Source organism: Aethina tumida, chromosome 2 (genome assembly GCF_024364675.1).
Source record: "Aethina tumida isolate Nest 87 chromosome 2, icAetTumi1.1, whole genome shotgun sequence".
NCBI classification, from domain to species: domain Eukaryota; kingdom Metazoa; phylum Arthropoda; class Insecta; order Coleoptera; family Nitidulidae; genus Aethina; species Aethina tumida.
The window spans coordinates 15,349,358-15,372,292 of NC_065436.1; the positions used below are offsets into that span (position 1 = coordinate 15,349,358).

A 22,935-nucleotide genomic window follows, 5' to 3' on the forward strand; every position below is an offset into this window, starting at 1 on the left:
ATAGTAGGTATGCATACTAAACTTAAGATTAAAGGGGAGATATTAATGCTGATATTTTTCTTTAAGTCAACCGTACACATTAATTTATTTGTTTACAAATGGCCTATAATACACAGCCGTCCACAAGGGGTTCTAATAATTTATTAATGAAAGAAAAACTATATAAGATATCAATTAAACGTTTTTGGTCTGGGTTCGCGTCACCGACATGCTCATGAGTGGCGCACTCGCAGTATGCTGGCACGGAACTTTGTGCGTTCGCGTCACCGACATGCTTATACCAGTATATCTGTAGCTATACAGCTGACGTATATCTTATAATATAGTTTAGGCAATCAACCAGCAACTCTTAAGGTAATACAGGTGTAGCAGATGCGTTGACTCTCTTTAACACGTAATCATGGGTCCGCTTTGTGTGTCTGGTCAGAAATATTTTCTCGTAATCTGAGTCATTACAATTTTTCTCCAAAATAAATACAACTGGACGGACTGGAAAAATAGAAAATTGTTAATTGGTTAATTATAAGATGATTTATAGTGTTTTTATGATCCAATTAGGGAAATGTTAGTCTGTAATTTTAATACTATAGTTACCATAATTATGCAAATTTCGTAGTTTTATGGCATTTTATTGGTTTGTAAAATTACTTGGGTTCTGTTTGGTTAAAAACTTTCAGTATTTGCGTCTTTATGTTGGCATTTTTAATGCATATGTGAAGCAAAAATATTTTCTTCTATCTTAAAAATATTGTTCACTGATCTTTCAGACTTTCAGAATTTTTACTTCGGATTTTCCTAATTATTTTACAGTAAAAAAATTTTACTCAATTACAGACAAAAAAATGGACATTAAAGTAATTTTATTGAAGTGAAAACTTCTTTAGCCGCGATGGGCACTTTTTGGTAGGGGAAAATTTTATGGGTTCGCGTCACCGACATGCTTATACCAGTATATCTGTAGCTATACAGCTGACGTAAAGTGCTGTATGAGTGATGCTTACCCTGGATCCTGTTGTTTGGATACAGGAGTCGTGTGATGCTAGTGTACCCACGGCGGCGGTGCACGAGATGATACACGAATGTTGTGTTGTAATCTTGGTTTTAAAAAGGTTTTTACCTGTAATACCGTATTCCTGTTTGCAGAGAGGACGTGTAGGTGGTTATAGGTTTGGTGGGTAGGCCAATAAAAAAAAAAAACGTAAAGTGCTGTGTATATCTTATAACTGAAATTGAATTGATTTAGTGAAAAGTTCAATGTGTATATACTGTGCATTGTTGAAATAGTGTTTCTGTTTGATTATTATTTGAATGGTCTTGTCCAATAATCGAAAACTCAGTAATACAAAATATAAAACTACAATCGATGCCGTTTTTACGCGATACTTAGGTAAATGTGAATCACACATTTTCATTTCTTACTTTTCTTACTATTATTGAAATTAATGATGACAATGATGCAAACAATTAAAATAATGTTAAAAATTAAGTACATTGAAATTAAAGTTAATTCAAATACTATCTATAAATAATATGATTGTATATAAATTGTTATTTCAATTGAATTGTATTTATATTTTGTCATGATCTTGTACAGCCCGTAATATATTTGAATAATAAAAATCGTTGCTTGGACTGTCAATAGATGTGAAAACCAGATTGATGTTGATAATTTTAATTCAATTATGAAATTTCAAATTTTAATACTAAGTTCTAAGTTTTCACTTCTATCGGCAGTCTCTACAACTATAACTGCCAATTTTTTATTGTTTAACTATGTAATTGTTAAATTTATAAAAAGAAGTTATTTTTCAATATACACTTTTTTAACATAATAACCAGGACAAAAATTATTTGAATTTGAAAAAAGTTGATCTACTTTCTGCCAGTACTGTATATATTTATTATATTACTAATAATTTATTATTAATTAATTTATTTAAATTTAGTACTGCGTTAACAATTATAATAAAATTTTTATGTCGTTTCCAAATCTTCCTGCATCAAATCGGAAAAATAATATTGTTTCGTATCGGTATCAATAAAGCACCGCTCATATATATTTTATGTCCTATCTGATAGAATTGTGGAGAGAAGACACCCTTTCGCATATCAATAAAACTAATTTTCGTATATATAAAAGCACGTCAGCATAACGCACCTATGCCTGCCGAAGCTTATAATGATAATGGAAAAAATACTGCGACGATATTCAATAAAATATTTTATGGCCATCTCGAGGGAGCTAATATATTCCAAGATCATGCGAATGCAATTTTGGGCTATGCGAAATCTGAAATATAAATAAGGCACCCAAAGCGTCTATATTAAAATATGTTTGAGGGTATAACTGCTGAAGGTGAAGTCTAGATTTGCAATGACAGGCTGCATATTTGAAATAGACACACACACACACACATATTAATTCTATCAATTTTAATAAAATTCCATCATAAAAATTCAATGACTCAAGCAGGAAAATGTTAAAAATATTACAAATTTAATTCACCTTGAACGTGTAATTAATCAAAAAAAAAATTAGCATCTAAAAGACGTCTCTACAGATACAAGGCTCTAGATTGCAGGTAATGAATGCAAAGTATCAAAGGAGAGGGTGGAAATCGTTTTCCCTAATTTAACTTCCAACACGTGCATAGAGTGAAGAAAAGTAGGAAAGTGAGTTATTACTAACTGTATGTGTTTGTGCCTGCGGGGCACGATGAAACAAATTTAAGCCGAGACAGAGGATTTGTAAGGACGTGAGATATAAGTTGTAATAAATCAGCTTGTTTGCAAAATCTGTTTTTCGCATTACTCTTTATTTTTCCTAAATACGGGGCCTCTAAAAAAGGCTGTCGACGATTTTATCACACATTCGTAAGGTCGCCATTTAAATTACAATGGACGGCTTTAAACGAAAGAAACTTTTTGGTACGAAATATGGAAAGGCATCACATAAAAACAATTTTTTTTTAATTAATGCGAATATTATACAAGGTGTTTTAAATCTAAGGTAAAATATTTAAGGGGACGATAAAGAAACATAATTTTCCAACTGATTACCCAATGAGATAACGTTTTATAAATGTTTTGTATCTTGATTGCCCACAAGATATGTAAAATATAAATGTAAATATTAAGATTTCATACAGTTTATAGCACATGTACCCATAACTACCGAGTTCTGATGTATATATTTTAAATATTCAATACTGAACAAACGCTTACTTTGGAGTTCTCTTTAGCATACTCGTATTCCGGCATTATGCATTTTTATTATTCGTACCGTGGATTGTTTTTTATTTTACAACGCCATTTAAAGGGAATCTTTTGAATTATTTATATGACTTGTGTACATTTTGAAATAGTTTCTATCTGCACGTTATTTACCTATACAAAGAGATGGGTTAATATCAAGAACAGGTCTTAAATTGGCCCCATTAAATTCTTAATACCTTACGACTTAATTTACATTTGTTTCGTTAGAAATAAGTCACCTCCAAGGAATAAAAAATGTGATCACTTTTAAGAAAAAAAAAAACAGAAGGTCAGTTTTAAGAGTAATTAATTAAACATGTAAAACAATTCTAATTTGAATTTTTTAGCCAGAAATAAATATGGAAATCGTTGGGGCGTAAAAAATAAATACCTGCCAGGTTTTTATTTTTATCTTCACCAGCAAAACCTCTCTAAACCCATTTCAACCGTCTGTTTAATGTTTTGGATTCCCACCATTTGAATTTTACGAGATACCTTTGATATGCATATTTTATATTCTAGTTTTAATGTTAGATTGCAGTAATTAAGTCACTTAAATGAGGCCACATTTGAAACGGTTATGAAAGAAATATTACAATTTAATAAAGCCCCCAAGCCCAATGTGTCTTCATTAACCAACTCGGTCACACATGGAAAATCTGCTGCTATATTGTTTTAATACTGCTTCGTATACATTTTAAAACTGCTTGTGATTAATAAATATTTCAAAGTTAATTAATAACCTTTATATTAATGATTTGATTGATTTTTCTACCCGTTTCATCCAGAAAAGTGACATTTCCAGATACAGGAAACTAATTTTTTGTGCCATCTCAACCCTAGTTTTCGAAATAATTATTTTGTTATATTTAACAGGAAGTAGATAAATATATAAGACGTTTTACTCATAATATAAACACCTACAAATTTAATAATTGCCTATTGTACAACATTAACTAGCATAAATATTTAATTGAAACATTTTACATCATCCTCCTCATTATAATTTTATTCCATAAAATATTATTGATGATGATTAAAGTCTTCATATAAAAGATAATGTAACAATCAGATCATTTCACTCAATTCTACATACCATAAAAAACTTGAAAATAAGTTTTATTTAAACATAGGTAAGTTTGTATATTTTTAATTGTATGTTATTTATTATGTTTAAATTTAATTTACTGGTCACGATTTTTCTTCCATGTAGAGGACATGATATTTTATGTAGTACATCATATCATGTCGACCAAAAAAAGAAAATAAGATGTTTTAAATATCCACTGGGATTTCCTACAAGAAAATAAGGATAATACATCACTGTCAATAAATTTGTTTCCACAAAAGTTAAATACTCCCTTTGCCAAAAGTTTTCCAAAACACTTATTTTGATAGGACCTTGTTTCACTAAGAAAAAATTAAGAATACTTCAAAGTAAACCAGTGGGAATTGTTAAATATTAATAAATAAAACATTTGAAAACAATAAAACAAATTTGAAATCGATTTACAGTACCAAATTTAATTTAATAATTTTAGACTTTTCTAAACATATTTAAGCTTTAATTACGTTTGCAAAATAATTCCTATCGCATTACATCTGGTTAGAAAACATGCATAATTTAAAATGTATGAAAATATGATGGAAGGAAATTTGATTCCGGATGAAACATAATCCACAGTATTATATTATCTATATTACATTACACAACCTTTTCAAAATCGATCTTGGCATTGGACTCGGGGGATTTGAGTCTTTTTATATGATACACGATTTCCGCCGAGCATGTGAACAATTTTTAATCTCTGTTAATGCAATAATCGGGTTGAAATTAATTTCTTTTGATAGAGTCTGCAAGGAAACGTGTTCGAAACTTTGAACCCTATAAAGTCATTTCATTAAGCAGTTTTTCTGCTGTTAAAGCCAAACTTCTGAGAGGTACTGTGTTCAACGTAATTAAAACATTTTCTAATTTAAAGTTAAGTATTATAAGTTTAATACTTATCTACTTAAGTTTTAAGGTGAGTGTATTACGCGACGAAACTAAAGTACTGTAGTTTAAATGTTTTCTTTCGCTGTATATTTTAATGGTATTACGAAATATTTAAATCAAACTTGTTGTAAAATTTAAAAGGTACCTTTAGTTGAATATTTTTAATAAACATATTTTATTCAACGTTTTTATACATAAAATAAATGCACCTTGATTTATTTGTGAAGTGGAAACTTCTTTAGCCCCTTTGGGCACTTTTTGGTAGGGGAAAATCTTATGGGTTCGCGTCACCGACATGCTTATAGAAGTATATCTGTAGCTATACAGCTGACGTATAGTGCCGTGTATATCTCATTAAGTGAAATTGAATGAATTTAGTGAAAAGTTCAAAGTTTATGTACTGTGCATTGTTGAAATAGTGTTTTTGTTTGATTATTATTTGAATGGTCATGTCCAATAATCGAAAACTCAGTACTACAAAATATAAAACGACAATCGATGTTGTTTTTACGCGATACTTAGATAAATTTGAATCAAACATTTTCATTTTTTACTTCAGTTACCTATCGTATCCTTTTTAGAACAAAATGAAATAATTGAAAGTACATAAAGTCTAAGTATTGTTGAAATTAATGATGACAATGATGTAAACAATTAAAATAACGTTAAAATTCAAGTACATTGAAATTTAAGTAAATGCAAATACTATCCATAAATAATTTGATTGTATATTAATTGTTATTTCAATTGAATTGTATTTATATTTTGTCATCATCTTGTACAGCCCTTAATAAATTTGAATAATAAAAAACCACATAAACATGCATATAATTGTTGTTCGGAGTGTCAATAGATGTGAAAACCAAATTGATGTTGATAATTTTAATTCAAATATTATGAAATTTCAATTTTTTTACTTCTATCTGCAGTCTCTATAACTGCCAATTTATTTATTTTTTTTTTTTTTTTTTTGAATATATCATTGCGTTCAATGGAAATTGAATATGCCTTTTTCGGAAATAAAAATTTTACAAAAAATAGAATGTTGTTGCTGCAAATATTCAAATTATATTACTGGTGAAAATATTATAAAAATTTCTGAAAATATTTTTAAATCTATTTAATCTAGGAAATTCAAATTATTCGCTTCAAGTAAAAGCAAAATAACAAAGCTTCGTGATGTTTATTGAAGTACTGCGCAATAATAAATTTAATAGAATTGTTAAAAAGCTTTCTAGTATAAAATTTAACATAATATGCAAAACGGTATTACTTATTAAGTACGCATGTTTGCCACTTAAAGTGCTTGCCTACCTGTGTTATGCATAGGAACTTGGAACTTATTGTTAATACGGATTCCCTTTTATAATAAAATTGTGGAATCAAATATCAGGGTCTTGAAAAACCAGTTTATGTAATAGCCACTGGAATTTTAATATTTTATATTTTGTCTATTATTCAGTTTCGTAGATTTTAAATCTGTATAAATATGCATTTATTTTTAAATTATGGCAAACAATAAAGCTTTCAACCTTCAGTTCCAGAACATTTGCTGAGATAATGGGTATGACACAAGTGTCAACCTACTGCACGCTGTAACAAAGCTTACGGAAACTTCGACGTAAACTTGGGTAGCGTCTACAACCTGTTTTTGATATAAGATGGTTGCACTTATTAAAGTCAGCAGGTGGGAGATTACTATTCCTCGACGGGATTAGCTAGCATTTATAAATTTCAGTCGAAAATACAAATATATCACGTACATTTCTTTTTAAACTTTCTTCACATTGGACGTTTTGTATTATTATAAAAAGGAAAAAACATGCTGGCACGTCGTGATGTGAAATGAGTTTTTAAATTTATGATATGTATTTCAAAGTGAAATTTTAACGACAACATGGATGAAGTTTCGATAGGCACTCAACTTTATTTCATGTTTAAAATTAATATTAATTAACAGTGAAGTTTATCGTAGTGGCCTCGATAAATTTTTGTTTTGTTTTTTATCCAATTAACAATTTAATGAAATTTTTAAAAAGCCTCTACAAGCTTTGGCAAATTGGATAAATATTCTCTTTATTCTAATAATTAATTCATATAACTAATAACAAATTAAAATAATTACAACAAATCTAGTAATAAGTTAAACCAAAATTTAAAACATAATATGATTTTTTTCTTAAAACGAACCCAAGAATAGTTTTCTTAAATATTTAAATTTGTCTATTCTTTTAAAAAGTACAGGTATAGATTTGCAATTAATTTAAAATTTTTAAAACTTTTTAAAGTAACACTAAAATTAAATATAAAATTTTGTTAGTCTAAATGGAATATATAATCATGTTATTTTAGTAAAATGATTAACTAAACAGAAGTTGAACGTATAATTGAGAAGCCTGTCGTTATTATCCTTAATTGGATAAAAATTTGTCTACTTAGAAATGTTTTAATTCCTAAATGGTGGATTATGTATATTTTTGTATCATTGTGTGGTATATACTGATTAAATTATGCGACATACACAATAAATTTTTGTATATTAGAATTGTTTGTTTATAAATTAAAATAAATCAATTCCAAATTACATGGTTTACAAGTTTCAATAGGTATAATTAAACTTCGTTCCAGCATATAATTTCATTTCCAATTAATAATTAATAAGGCAACTGGAGGAATTTGAACTTACAATGTACATAGGTATATTCACGTAATAATAATAATAACATGTAAAGCACTGTTGGAAAAATTGTTTTGATTGTAATACATATATTTTAAATTTTGGTGGATGCGACCATGATTTAATTAAATTTCAATAGACATAATTAAACTTCGTTCCAGCATATAATTTCAATTTCAATTAATAACTAATAAGGTAACTGGAAGAATTTGAACTTACACATAGGTACATTCACGTAATAATAATAACATATAAAACACTGTTGTAAAAATTGTTTTGTTAGTAATACAAGTATTTTAAATTATGGTGGATGCGCCCCCGATTTAATTAAATTTCAATAGACATAATTAAACTTCGTTCCAGCATATAACTTCAATTTCAATTAATAACTAAGAAGGTAACTGGAAGAATTTGAACTTACACATAGGTACATTTACGTAATAATAATAATAACATATAGAACACTGTTGTAAAAATTGTTTTGTTAGTAATACAAGTATTTTAAATTATGGTGGATGCGCCCCCGATTTAATTAAATTTGCATACACATTAAGAACGGTTTAGTAAACTCAGCTCGCAAATGGCTGAGTGCCCATTGCCAAAATATAATTACACGTTTCGATAGTTTGTATTTAAATTTGGGACGCTAATTATGATCTTATTTATCAGCCCATAACAACATCCATTGTCTCCGTTTATCAGTCTAAAATTACAAACGTTGCAATCAGACGTCCCTCAAAGACGCACGCTCCGAGAAACTTAATTCGGGCTCTTTTGTGTGTCTGATATTAACGCTAAAGTATATAGACATATCATATGCGTTGCGATAATTATGTTGTTATCCTATATGATGCAGGGCTTGGCTGGCTATTCACCATTAACAGTCATGAGTCACAGTGTAAGCCAAAATATTAATTAGTAAAGGGTTAGGGATTATTAATGCCAGGAATTATTAAAACTCGAATATCAATATACCTCTGTACATCAAACAACTTTGTGTGATAAGAATGTTCATGCCTTGCATATTATTATTATAATGATTATCACCGTAAAAGGGCTTAATCATCTGCCTGTTACCCTGGTTTATAAATTTCAACTTTTTAATTAGAAACATTTTCTCCTATACCTTTCTAGGGTAAATGTTGGGGTTTTTCATTACCAGATACCAAAGTGTTTCCATTGGGAAAGAAATAACTGAGTTACAGAATTAAGTTCAAATTACATACATATCACCTTCAATATCCCAAGTTTAAATTTTTAATCGGTAACAGAGTAAAAGATTCCCGAGAAAAGAAACTAAACACATAAATTTACATTTAATTTGTAATACTTGTTTATATATGTCTCAATTTATAAATAAACTGATTTTAATTCGAATTAATCAATTCTATTTCTTAGGGATTTAAGTGTACTTTGAATATAATCAACGAACCTGAAATTTATAAGAATGGCGGTGGATATACATTTTTGTTTTTATATCATGAATAAGTTTTACACGTAAAAGTAAATTAACAATTTTGTAGCCAGAAAATTTTGAAATTGTTTACTCTAACTTATAATAAAGTATTAAGTGTACATTTTAATATGTTGCGGTGTTGTTAATACATTAAAGTTTGTTAAGTTACAAAGTGTCAAATTTAATATGGTAGTCTTTATGAAAGAAACTTTTCGCGATATAAACTCAAAAAGTATTGCAATTGTTAAGAAGTTTGGATGTGGTTTTTATTTAAAGCACCCTTGTTACTCGAGTGAGACAGACAGGTTGAGCGACGTCAACGCTGGTCTCTATAATATATTTCCTAATCGGCTTAAGTACTTTCCCATAACCCGACATTGTTCTCTGTTTTTACAACTGAAAGTGAGTTGAGTTCTTCTGCGACAAGAAGGCACACTTCAGTTAATAGATTATAAACTTTAGTATACCAAAGTATGAATATAGGCACTTTAATTCAGGACAAATTTAAAGATAATTGAAATTATATAACATATTTTTATATAACAAGTTTCTGTTAGAATTCCATTTTAATAACGTTTAACATACTCTTTTAAGAATTGAAGTGTAAATGTAAAGGTTCCAATTTATTTATAAAAATAGAAACCAATTAGGAAAAATTGTAACGTCTTTGTAATCAGCACCATTAAATACAAAATTCAATATAAATTGGTAAGAAAAATATTAAATTACATAACAGCAATAACTAGAGCATTTTCCCTTAAACACTGAATTTCTGTTTTGAATGCCGAACAGACTCCAAATAAATTGAATTTAAAAAAGCTTTTTCTTGATAACAAATACTTTGCTGAGTCCTATGCTTTACTGTTATCTCGGAAGAAGGAACAAAGAAAATATGAAAGGCACATGCATATCGAACTCTTATGTCGGAGTTATAGAATCAATAATATTAATAAATCATATCAAATATAACATGTCAAAAATACATATAGTTTATATTTATTTTAATAGAAAATCTCAATTGTGTATTAAGAAATCAATTTAATTTTAGAAGAAATTGAACTATGATAAGAAAATAAAAACTATGAAACTACAAATATTTTACTGTGTGATTTAATTTTTTACCAAAATGTAAATAAGACACATAATTCTTTAATTTATCATTATATTTTATATTACGTTGAATGTAAAATATACATTTAATTTCTGTTGTAACCATTAATTTTACATTATTTTTGAAGTGAAAACTTGTTTAGTCGCGTTAGGCAAGGGGTAAAATCCTAGGAATTCACGTCACCGACATGCTGTGCACCTTAGGCACTTTTTGGATGGGTGAAATCTCGTGCGTTCGCGTCACCGACATGCTTATACTAGTATTTCTGTAGCTATACAGATAATGTATAATGCTGTGTATATCTTATAAGTGAAATTGAATGGATTTAGTGAAAAGTGTACTGTGCATTGCTGAAATAGTGTTTTTGTTACTATCCATAAATAATATTTACTTAATTAAAAAGAAAACCACAATTAAAATATCTTATCTTATATTTTATTTTTTAATTTATTTATTCAACGTAATACATTTCAGAATGGTACACTTCGTTTCACGAATCATTAAATATTTTATTTTATTTATGTTCGCGGTGTACAAATCCTTCTTCTGGCATAACTATAGATTCGCCATGGGAAAACTCCGGAATAGTAAATTTTACTAGACATTTTAGTGTTCTCATAAATATTATTCTAACCATGATGTTCTTTAAACCATGAAGGATCACAGAATATCCAAGAATGTCGCATTATCTCATACATTTTGTTTGATGCACCACAATATTAAAATTACGACTATATATGGTCCACATTCTTTAGTAACAAAAGTTTCATTTTATTACAATAAAAATATAATTTAAGTCGGAACCGAATTTAATAAATGTCTAATGTATGGCAGAAATTACTTTTTGCTTACAACACAAATATAAATAAATCAAATTTTAAAAATATTAGACATACATATGTATGAGGATAAATTTCTGAAGGATAAGTAAGTGTATTCAACGTTTTCGTCTTCAGCTTTGACTGTAAATAAAATTAAGTAGTTGATTTTATTTACAAAAACAAATTTATATTTATATTAATTTAATTATACCGTTGAAACGGTAAAAATAAAAATCGAATTTAAATTGTAATACTGCACAAACCTTAAACAAATAACAGGGTATAAGAAACTGAAAATTTCTTTCTTTAAGTGTGAATCCGCACTCTCATCTCCGATATTGATGTGAACACCAATATTCAATATATCCGAGCTACTATGCTCCTTGGAGATATGAGTATGGCCCTTTCAAAGATGCCAGTAAACGTTTATTCACGTTTTTTTTTTCCTTACTTTCATAGATCTCGAGCGGCTCGGCAAATATACCGCAAAAAATAATAGTGAAGATGCAAATATAGATATGAAAGTGAAGCTTTTATTTATACTAAAAACTTCTTTCGACGGTCGAGTGTTTGGTCCATAAATAAGAAATCACTAGCAAGTTGACAATTTCCCTAAATATTTTATTTAACCAAATGGTTTCCACAAAAGGCGTATCCTTAGAGTTGCCTGTACTTCACTTTGCTTTATAAAAAATTTACCAACCGAATTCCTTTTAAAGGAAAGAAGAGTTTGACAGAAAGAAACACTTGTTAGTGGAAATTATGTCGTAAACTTAATTCAGACATGGGCATTATTCTTATCTTTTATCGCCTTTCTTTTCCTCTTTTCTGAGCGTTTATAATTTATTACTTTCTACACAATAAATTTAAATACGAAAAAATTTAATGTTGGCAGTTATAGAGACTGTCGATAGAAGTGAAAACTTAGAACTTTTATTATTAAAATTTGAAATGTCATAATGTTTGAATTAAATTTATGAACATCAATCTGGTTTTCACATCTATTGACACTCCAAGCAACAATTTTATGCATGTTTATATGGTTTTTTATTATTTAAATATATTACAAGATCATGACAAAATATAAATACAATTCAATTGAAATAACAATTAATATACAATCATATTATTTATGTATAGTTTTTGTATTTACTTAAATTTCAATGTACTTGATTTTTAACATTATTTTAATTGTTTGCATCATTGTCATCATTAATTTCAAGAATATTTAGACTTTTTGTACTTTCAATTATTTCATTTTGTTCTAAAAAAGATACAATAGGCTTATAGTAACTAAAGTAAGAAATGAAAATGTTTGATTCAAATTTGTCTAAGTATCTCGTAAAAGCGACATCGATTTTCGTTTTATGTTTTGTAGTACTGAGTTTTCGTTCATTGAACATATTTAAATAAATTTTTCACTAAATCCATTCAATTTCACTTATAAGATATACACAGCACTAAACGTCAACAGTATAGGTACAGATATACTGGTATAAGCATGTCGGTGACGCGAACGTACGAGATTTCACTCATCCAAAAAATGTCAAACAAGGCTAAATAAGTTTTCACTTCAAAAATTTGAAATGCAGTTACATTTTAAATAGTTATTTAATAATTTTGTTTAATCAAGGTATAAAATTTTATCTATATGTACTATATAATTAAGACTTATCAATCAGTCAAATAATCAACTACAAATTAGACTCTATTTTTGAAAATTATATTCAGTTGAATATCTGAATATTTAATTATATAAAAACGATTTCAATAGGAGAGAATATGTACATGAAATGAATTTTGAAATGCTTCAGAAAATGTCGAACGATTCCCTAAAATAGCATTATTCATAAGAGCATCTCTATGCATCTTTTATCTTTGGAAAGAGGCAATGCGATATGAGAATTTGTCGTCGCGCATGAAATTATTCGCATAGTTCGAGTTCTTTTAGTCGTGCATTTTCGGTATTAATCTAACGCCATGTGGTTTGTTACAGCTTAGTGGTGGTTTACTGAAATCCTGACACTGTTAAATAGACTAAGTTTCTTTGACAAATTGTTATGTCAGAAATTCAAAATCATGATTAAACTGTAGTAACTAACGTTCGATTAACAAAAACGTTTATTATTAAATCATTTTTAAACAATAAAGAACTAAATTTATACATATTTATAGAGTAATTAATTAAAGCTTTATTGAGAGTAAAAAAGTTATCAATCTGAAATTTTATGTTATTTCCTTAATTCATTATAACTCCCAGTTACACGTATATTAATTTTTCAAATGAAATCATATAAATATTGTTGTCTTTTTAGTCCCTCACTGAAAATTAAAAAGTTATTCATGTTTTAAGGTGCATAAAATTAAAACGAACCCAAAATACCTTACCTTCATTATTATTTTTAAAATGAATATATATTTATCTTCTTATAAAAAATATTTTTATTTTGAAATGACATAATTCTAAACTTCAATTGACAAAATATTATCATAATAACATCGTGATTTGCCTTGAAGAGTTTTCTATGTTGAGGCAATTTAAACAAATCATTGAAATTCATTCTAAATACACCCCAAAATCTTGTTGTATCTTGTTGTAATATTGTTAAGTGTGTATATACATTGATTTTAATTAGTAATCCAAGAGTTACAAACGCAATAAAATTTAATACATTCAACGTTATACTCAATTATTGTTGCATAAGTAATTAGTTCCTTCTCCGTGTATTACACGCCTGAAAAGCAATAACATGTTAGATAATAGTGTTATTGTAACGAGATTATCCTTAAATAATGTCGTTGACTCAGGATTAACAAAGAGATGCACAAGTCGACGTTAGTTAAGTTCCATAACGTAATTACAGCATACCACATATATAATAAAAATAGCTTCATTACCCTAAAGACATTAGCATGTATAGTAGTACATACAACGTACAGCGTAGAACGTCTTCACAGGCTAAACTTACTATATACAGTGTACTTAAGCAAATTGATAAATAAGCGTATGCACAGCAAACAAAGTAAATTTACTGTATCATATATTTTAACTTTGTTTGAGTTTGCACTGCCACTTTTTGTTTTTAGTAACATATAAAACTTCGAAATTAAAAGTTTTTCTCAGGAAATGTCCTTGACTACCGGACAATCTTTTAAAACGAAATTATTTAATTTTTAGTATGTCCTAAATTTGTCATCATTGTCTTAAATTATACACTTTTATGCATCAAGATTTAAAACTTTGCTTAGGTGATAAAATATTACAGCAACTGTACGATTTTGTATTACATTTTATTTTTACTTACACCTAAAACTGGGCTAATTATAATCGTGAATGTGACCAAAATGGCAGCAACTTGCCAACTAAATTGACATATATGCAGCTAGGAAATCTTGTTGAGAGCACAGAAATTGAAATCAATTATATTTAATTAATATGATTTAATGGGAACATGAAATTTTAAATTATTAATCTTAAAATTAATTAATATAATTATATGCATAATGTTAATATATATTTTATGAGGTAATTACTTAGATGTGCACCTCTATGAAATCTGTGAAATTAATTTATACAAAAACAAAGAATACGTGAAACTACTGTAAAATAAAAGAGTATGAAATGTTTTTATTGTGTATTCTGGGTGTATACTAAACCATTACTTATAATTCAATGTCTGTTGCCGATTTTATTGGTTTCTGATAGTCGTTTAATGAACAAATAAAATTCGACAGTAAACAAAAGAATTTTCGTTAAACGATATTTTAGCACATTTCTTACAGAGTAAAAATCTCTTTTACGTTCGCCCCACATTTTTTGCCACGTTTAATTAAAATACTAATAAAACAGTAATTTTAAACTTTATTAGTTTATGAATTACATACGTCAAATATTGTACTTTTTACTTTAATTTCAACATCAGTTAAAACAAAAATTAAACATTTTGTCCTCCTTTTATGTCACATTTGTAGAATTGGGATTTAATTAAACTTTTTTTTGAAGTATGCAATTTCATTATTTTGTATAATGTGTAGTCTGTGTCTTTAATAATGTATTTAAACACAAAAATTATATATGTTGTGTTTTGTTTAAAATTAATAAATTATATATTTGTAAATTTATGCTATTGAAGCATAAACAGTATAAAAATTTTATGTAAATTAAAGTTAGTTTTTGAAAAATAATGAACATAATATGTTACATCAGTTTTAATAATAGATAGTTTCATCGTACAAAACCCAAAATGGTTTGAAAGTTATCGAAGAAACCAGACGAAAGTCAGAAATCGAGACGTCCCGAAAGTTATTCATAACAGCGACACAATATCGTTATGAAGTTTTAATTAATCTATTTCAATTATAAATGAATGTATCAATCTTACCTCCGAAATTCCATCCCGACATGAAATATTCCCTTACAAACACTTGCTAACACTTCGAAACTTTCCGTGGCACATATAATGAACTTGCGATGCCTAAACTTACCACCACATTAAATAAATACCTTTTTGCGATTTTCAGCATCAAACATCAGATTCAAAGAGTGTGTTATAATAACATGCAAAATATGGTTGATGGCGTATGAAGATTAATCTTTCAAAGTTAAAGCATTTTGCAATTATCGATCTATCCGGTACTGGAAAATGTAATAAATTGAAAATAAATTGCTTTACACTTTCAAGCGTGACTTTGACTGCAATTTTAACGGTGCAATTTTAAAATTTTATTACCGAATCAATTATTTTTCCGTAGTGATAATATTAATTACTAAATTTAATAAACGAATTATTGGAAGTAAAAGAACATTATTAAAAATTTTTATTCATTGTTAAATTATAAAATTCAATAAATAACAAGCCCTTTTGGATACTAAAATACTATTTTTTTTTATAAGTGGTATTATAAGAAATTAAGAATTTGTACATTTGTTTTACACATCTACTAATATTGTTTTTATTTATTTTTAGGAGTGAAGTCCAGTCTCATTTTTATATGGTACGTATAAGGTGAATAATTAAAAAAAAGTTAATTACAAATATATAACGTAAAAAACACTTAGATCTGGCAGTCAGATTTAATTAATTTTGGTTAAGTATTATATTTTTAAAACAAAAATGAATGAGTTGGAACTCCACTATTATCCAGACATTTATTCTCTCATCTTGACATTGATTTAATAAGATGGTCAATTTCATTCCGAGTTGCCTCGTTTTAACCTCTATTTGACAGTAAAGGTTAGACCAAATCTGTGGAGAAAAAGTTTAATTTCGACCTGTTCCAAACGTTTTCAATCGGTCTGGAAATCAGGCTGGTCAAGGCAACAAATTTACATGGGTATGCTGGAAAGACTCAGAAGTAACTCTTACAATATGAAATGGGCTATTATCTGAATTTGGACAGATTTTAAAATGAAAAATTTGGTGATTACCATTCTGACCCATCGTTAGTACTCCTGGGTCACTAACATATAACTTAGCTAAAAGTCGTACCAGATTGCTACAACCACATATTGAAAACACCCCAACATTTATCAAGGATTTCAATCATTTTGTTGAGATATTGAAAAGATTACTTCTTGATGTAGAAGATAGACTGGTCAGTTTCGACATAGTGTCACTTTTCACTAAAGTTCCTGTCAATGAATCCTTAAACATGATATCATAAATAGTGGATCTTTTTTGTACGTACCTTACTGAAAGCTATTTCGTTTGGAACAACAAATTCTACGAACAGACTGAAGGATTAGCAATGGACAGTCCTCTTAGTCCAGTGATCGCCAATTTCTTTAAGGAAAAGTTTCAACAAAAAGCGATTGAGACTTCCAAACACAAACCTTCTGTTTGGTATCGTTACGTGGATGATACTTTCGTGATATGAAAACAAGGACAATAAAAACTAGATCAGTTTCTAAAACACCTAAACTCTCAACATAAGAATATCAAATTAACAATGGAATTGGAGAAGGAGATCCAAATACCTTTTTTGGATGTCTTAGTAAAAGGAGTGGGTGAACATTTAGACCATACCGATTGGTATCTACATAAACTATCTAACCATCATCCTAGTCAAAAACAAGGGGTCATCAAAATACCAACTGAACAAGCCAAAAGGATATGTGCCACACACCACCTCGCTGAAGAACAAGAACACTTGGAAAAAACACTACAGGCCAACGGATACAAACGCTCAGAATTAAGACGTACAATGAGACCTCATACTAATAATAAAGATTCACCTAGTGAGCCCACAATTGGTAAAGGTTTTCTCCCATATATATGTAAAGTTACCGATAGATTTGGAAAAATCTTATTAAAACATAACATCCATACTGTTTTTATACCAACAAGAAAGATTCAACACAGTCTCAGACCTGCCAAAGATAGGAGAAACCATCAAACAGCTTCTAGGATATACCTCATACCATGCTCTTGCGGGAAAGTATACATCGGTACCACAAAAAGTTCAATAGAGTCTAGGATTAAGGAACACAAACGAAACTGCATCCTAGGACAATCAGACAAGTCTGCTGTAGCTGAACATGCACTGTTAGATGGAAATCATAAGATAAAATTCCAAAATACACAATTGCTTGCCTCGACAACTGGATATCACAAGAGAATGATTAGGGAAATAAATAAAATCCATAAACACGGAAACAACTTCAACAGAAAAGAAGAAGCATTGAAGCTTGATGAAATATGGACACCAGTGCTCAAAAACACCAAAATTGCTAAGCTGATAAGAACGACCAACGAACAGAACGAAATTTCTAGAACATCAGTTGTCTAAGTTCTCATTTAGTTGACAATCAGATATCAAAATTGTGAATTTCACCTTTTGTCATATATGATATCACAATTTCGGGACTCATCACATCACTTAAGATGATGATTGGTAATTATACGAATGGTTATAAAACGACATCGAACAGATAAAACAGTGCCAAGAAACGGTTTATTGTCGTTCAACGTCTTCCTGAACCTTTCCTGACCCTCTTCTGACCACACAATAAGTCTAGACTCTGGACGAGACAGTGCCTCAACTCTGGTTCATTCGATTAGCAAATTCCACAAGTGCCACATCAAAATCTAATCATATTTTATACACATTAAATCACTGCATCTATGTGTTATTTTCTATAGAACTTCTATAGTACATTAATTCAGTTAATTTCCATATTGATAAACTTACGTAAAAGCACATTTAATTAGTACGGATTAAGACGTTTTACTTCGCATGTAAATTATATGTATTAAATTATTTCTGCAGCGCACACGTTTTAATATGACTGGGAAAAATTTGCATAAATACTTATTTATTTACAACACCTCCGTAGCGCGTTCGGGCTTACCGCTGTTACTTTCCGTGCGCCGCGTATTCCACGAGGCCTATTCCAATGCAAAATTTAAATTAATGCCTTGTGCACTCTCCGCCGCAAATAATGTAATCCACCGGTTGTCTCTATCGGAATGAAAAAAACCCCGATGTTTAGAATTCAGCAGTATTACATCCTTTATGACATGGGGTGCTTGGAAATAAAGGCACAGTTCACGCTTCATAGTTGTTTACGCGTCTCAGTACGCGGCACACAATGGGACAATCACTTATTGTTGTATCTGCAATTTTGTGACTTCTGTCTAAATTACTCTATATCGCATCTACAGATTTGTTAACATCTGGTGAAGCAGAAAATGTTCATACCCAAAAAGTGGTGGTAAGTTTTTGTATCCTAACATGACGGTCATTTATAAAATAGTGCTATAAATTTTAATTTAATGAAAATTGACTGATATAAAATCGTAGTTTAAATTCAGTATCATATTTTATTAAAAGGTCACTGCGCTGAATAATAATATATTTCAAACTATTTAAAATAGAATTCATTTTAACGTCAAATATTAAATGGTTACCCCAGATACGTTCCGCATTAAAGTAACTGAAGCCATTAGTAAAAATTAAATAAGCTTACGATTTTTTATTAATACCATTCTTAAATCTTTTAAATCTTAATAATTTCAATATACTATTTCGGCGTATTAAAAAAGTATGTTTAAAATATTTGGTACGAAACAATATTTATAAATAAATAATATTATACTTGTACATAACATAGAATTATTAATTATTCTTTTAATTGCACACAAAAACATATTATTTACAATATAATCAAATCACTAACAAGAAATTATCTTTTCAACCATTGCTTCTATGGATAATTAAATTTATTATATTTTAATAAAAATAATATTTTAGATACTTTAGGTTTATAATAACATGTAAAATATATAAATTTATTATCAAAATTATTCAGTATCTCAAATCTCCAAACTATTTTTTACAACTGACATTTTCAGACTTTTATTTTTAATAAAAGAATTTTATATCACATTTAAATTTATACATATTATATTTCAGCAAACTGACAAACCATATTAATATTTTAATACAGTTAAAATATCTATTAAATTTATTTTGTAAAATAAAATATTTTTTGTTCCTTTTAAATCTTTAAATTATTTGTAGAATTGAATTTCGAAAGATCTGATACATTATTCCACTATTTGGTGTAACATTTCTTTCTTTTTGATAACGTATTGTTGTATAAATGTGTAAATTTTATTGTACCTTGTTATAACTATAAATTTCTAAAAATTAAATTAAAAAGTAAAATATGTATTTAGAATAAATAGAATAATATATTTTCATAATTAATATTTTCTTGTCATTCTAATAAATGTTAAATGAATAATAATACACCCAATTTATTTTATCATATTTTATTAACTTTGATACATAATTTTTTCAACTACTGCTTCTATGGAATTTATTTTATTTTATTTTTTAATTTTGTTACTAAATTTTTTCAACTACTGCTTCTGTGGATAATTAAATTCAATATATTCTAATAAAAGTGACGTTGTTAAATACATAATATTCTAGGTCCTTTGGGTTTATAATAACATGTGAAAATATTACTTAATAAAATATATAAATTTATTACCAAGATTATTCAATATTTCAAATTTCTAACCATTTTTTACAACTGACATTTTGAAACTTTTATTTTTAATAAAAGAATTTTATATCACAAGGTATGATATTTATATTTGATCAGTGCCACCGTCAAAGACGTCAAAGCAGCTGCCACTTGTACATTTCAAGTTATACTTTGATGTATAATATGCGTTTAGTAAACTAAGATATACTGACAAATCATATTAATACTTTAATACAGTTAAAATATTTATTAAATTTATTTTGTAAAATAAAATACTTGTTGTCCTTTTTAAATCATATTTGTAGAATTTAATTTTGAGAGATCTGATACACAATTACAATATTTGGTGTAACATTTCTCTGTTTTTGATAACGTATTGTTGTTGTGAAATGTGTACATTTTCTTGTACCTTATTATAAATTAGTAAATTTCTAAAAATATAAAGTGATATAATTACAATATGTATTTAGAATAAATAGAAAAATATACTTTTATAATTAACATGTTAGATAAAAAATAAATACACCCAATTTATTTTATTTTATTTTATTTTATTAACTTTGATACAAAAGTTTTTCAACCACTACTTCTGTGAATAATTAACTTCAACATATTTTAATAAAAGTGACGATGTTAAATCCATAATATTTTAGGTCCTTTAGGTTTATAATAACATGTGAAAATATTACTTAATAAAATATATCAATTTATTACCAAAATTATTCAGTATTTCAAATTTCTAACCATTTTTTGCAACTGACATTTTGAGACTTTTATTTTTAATAAAAGAACTTTATTCACAAGCTATGATATTTATATTTGAACAGTGTCACCAAAGTTATACTTTAACATATAAAATTTGTTTACTAAACTATAATATACTGACAAATCATATTAATACTTTAATACAGTTAATATATATTAAATATTAAATTTCCCTGTTTCTATTAACGTATTGAAGTACAAATCTATGAATTTTAGGGTACCTTGTTATAAATTTAGTAGTTAGTAAATTTCTAAAAATATAAAGATATATAATTAAAATATGTATTTGGCATTGTAATAAATTTTATATGAAAAATAATACACCCAATTTATTTTATTTTAATCTTTTAACTTTGATACATAATTTTTGTTGGGCAAACAATAAAATAATGTGCTTCGACAAACCATATTAAATGTTTAATACTCGGTTAATAAAAATAGTATTAAAATACAAAAAAGCTCGGTAGAAACCCGCTTTAAAACACATTGCGAAGCCAGTTCACATGAAAAATACGAGTAATATCTATTATGGACAGCCGTATAAATTTTATTGTTATAAAATACAACTGGAACATAAACTGTCCCATTTTTGGCGATTAGACAGGCGACTGTTGTTAATCAAGCTTATTCGGCCGATTTTGCGGCCAGTCATCCCATTGTGAAATAATGGGTAAAGAGAAAGAGGGGAACTTTTACGTTATTCAGGTTTGTTATGTACAGGTACGTCGTTAGGAGACCCACCGCTTTATAATTGCACGCTTAATATTCAAAAGCCCACAAAATCTCGCATGGTGGATCTGTGCTTTATACACAGAACCCACTCTGTGGGATTTAATTGTTAATAGAATATAAAGTCACTTATCTGGACCCCGCTATCTTTATATTTCATTTTGCAAGTACGGACATTTTTGTCGGTTCTTTAAATTATGGCGTTTATTTAACATAATGCACCGCAAATCTGTGACTTACTTATTTAAGGCGTCGCGAATGAATGTGCTGGATTTCAAATTGTTTGTTTGGTGATAACATCACCATAATGCAGGTCTTGTTTCATTAGGACAGATTTCATTAGAGAATTACTTATTCGTTTTAATTGTCCCTTCTTTGTTTTTTATTGCATAATAAATGGTTATCCTTTAGAAAGAAAAGTGATGTGATTTGATATAATGTGATGTGATGTGATGTGATTTTCTCACTATTTATCTGTTCAGATGACCCGGAACTAAAAATACATTAATACTTCATTAATTTATTCTTTTTAATTATGTTAGTTATTCATAAAATTGAGATGTATACTCATCATAATTTTATTATTAAAAAAGAAATTGTGTTATCTGGGCTTGTCTATGTCACCACTAAATTGGTTGCTCAAACATTTTTTCAGACTAAACTTAAAAACCATATTGTTCTTTTTCTCATTTAAATTATTCACCTTTCTGAAATTTGTACCTCCACAAACCTCTTTTTACCAATCAATAAAAAAAAACAGTGAACCTCTTAAAAAACTGACTAGAAAGGAAATTTTATTAAAAAAGAAATTGTGTTAGTTGGGTTTGTCTTTGTCACCACTAAATTGGTTGCTCAAAACATTTTTTCACGCTAAACTTAAATACCATATTGTTCTTTTTCTCATTTAAAATATTCACCTTTCTGAAATTTATACCTCTACATACCTCTTTCTACCATTAAAAAAAAAAACGGTGAACCTCTTAAAAAACTGACTAGAAAGAAAATTTTATTAAGAAAGAAATTGTGTTATCTGGGCTTGTCTTTGTCACCACTAAATTGGTTGCTCAAACATTTTTTCAGGCTAAACTTAAAAGCCATATTGTTCTTTTTCTCATTTAAATTATTCA

General features: G+C 28.0%; 1 long non-coding RNA gene across 1 annotated transcript in view; it reads left to right on the plus strand.

Moving 5' to 3' along the window:
- LOC126264623 (uncharacterized) overlaps positions 1 to 16,307 on the plus strand; it is a 67,037-nt gene extending 50,730 nt beyond the window's left edge. The window contains exon 3 of the long non-coding RNA XR_007547304.1: positions 16,284 to 16,307. This is a non-coding gene — a long non-coding RNA (uncharacterized LOC126264623). The remainder of the gene's footprint in view (positions 1 to 16,283) is intronic.
- The last annotated feature ends 6,628 nt before the right edge of the window (positions 16,308 to 22,935 follow it).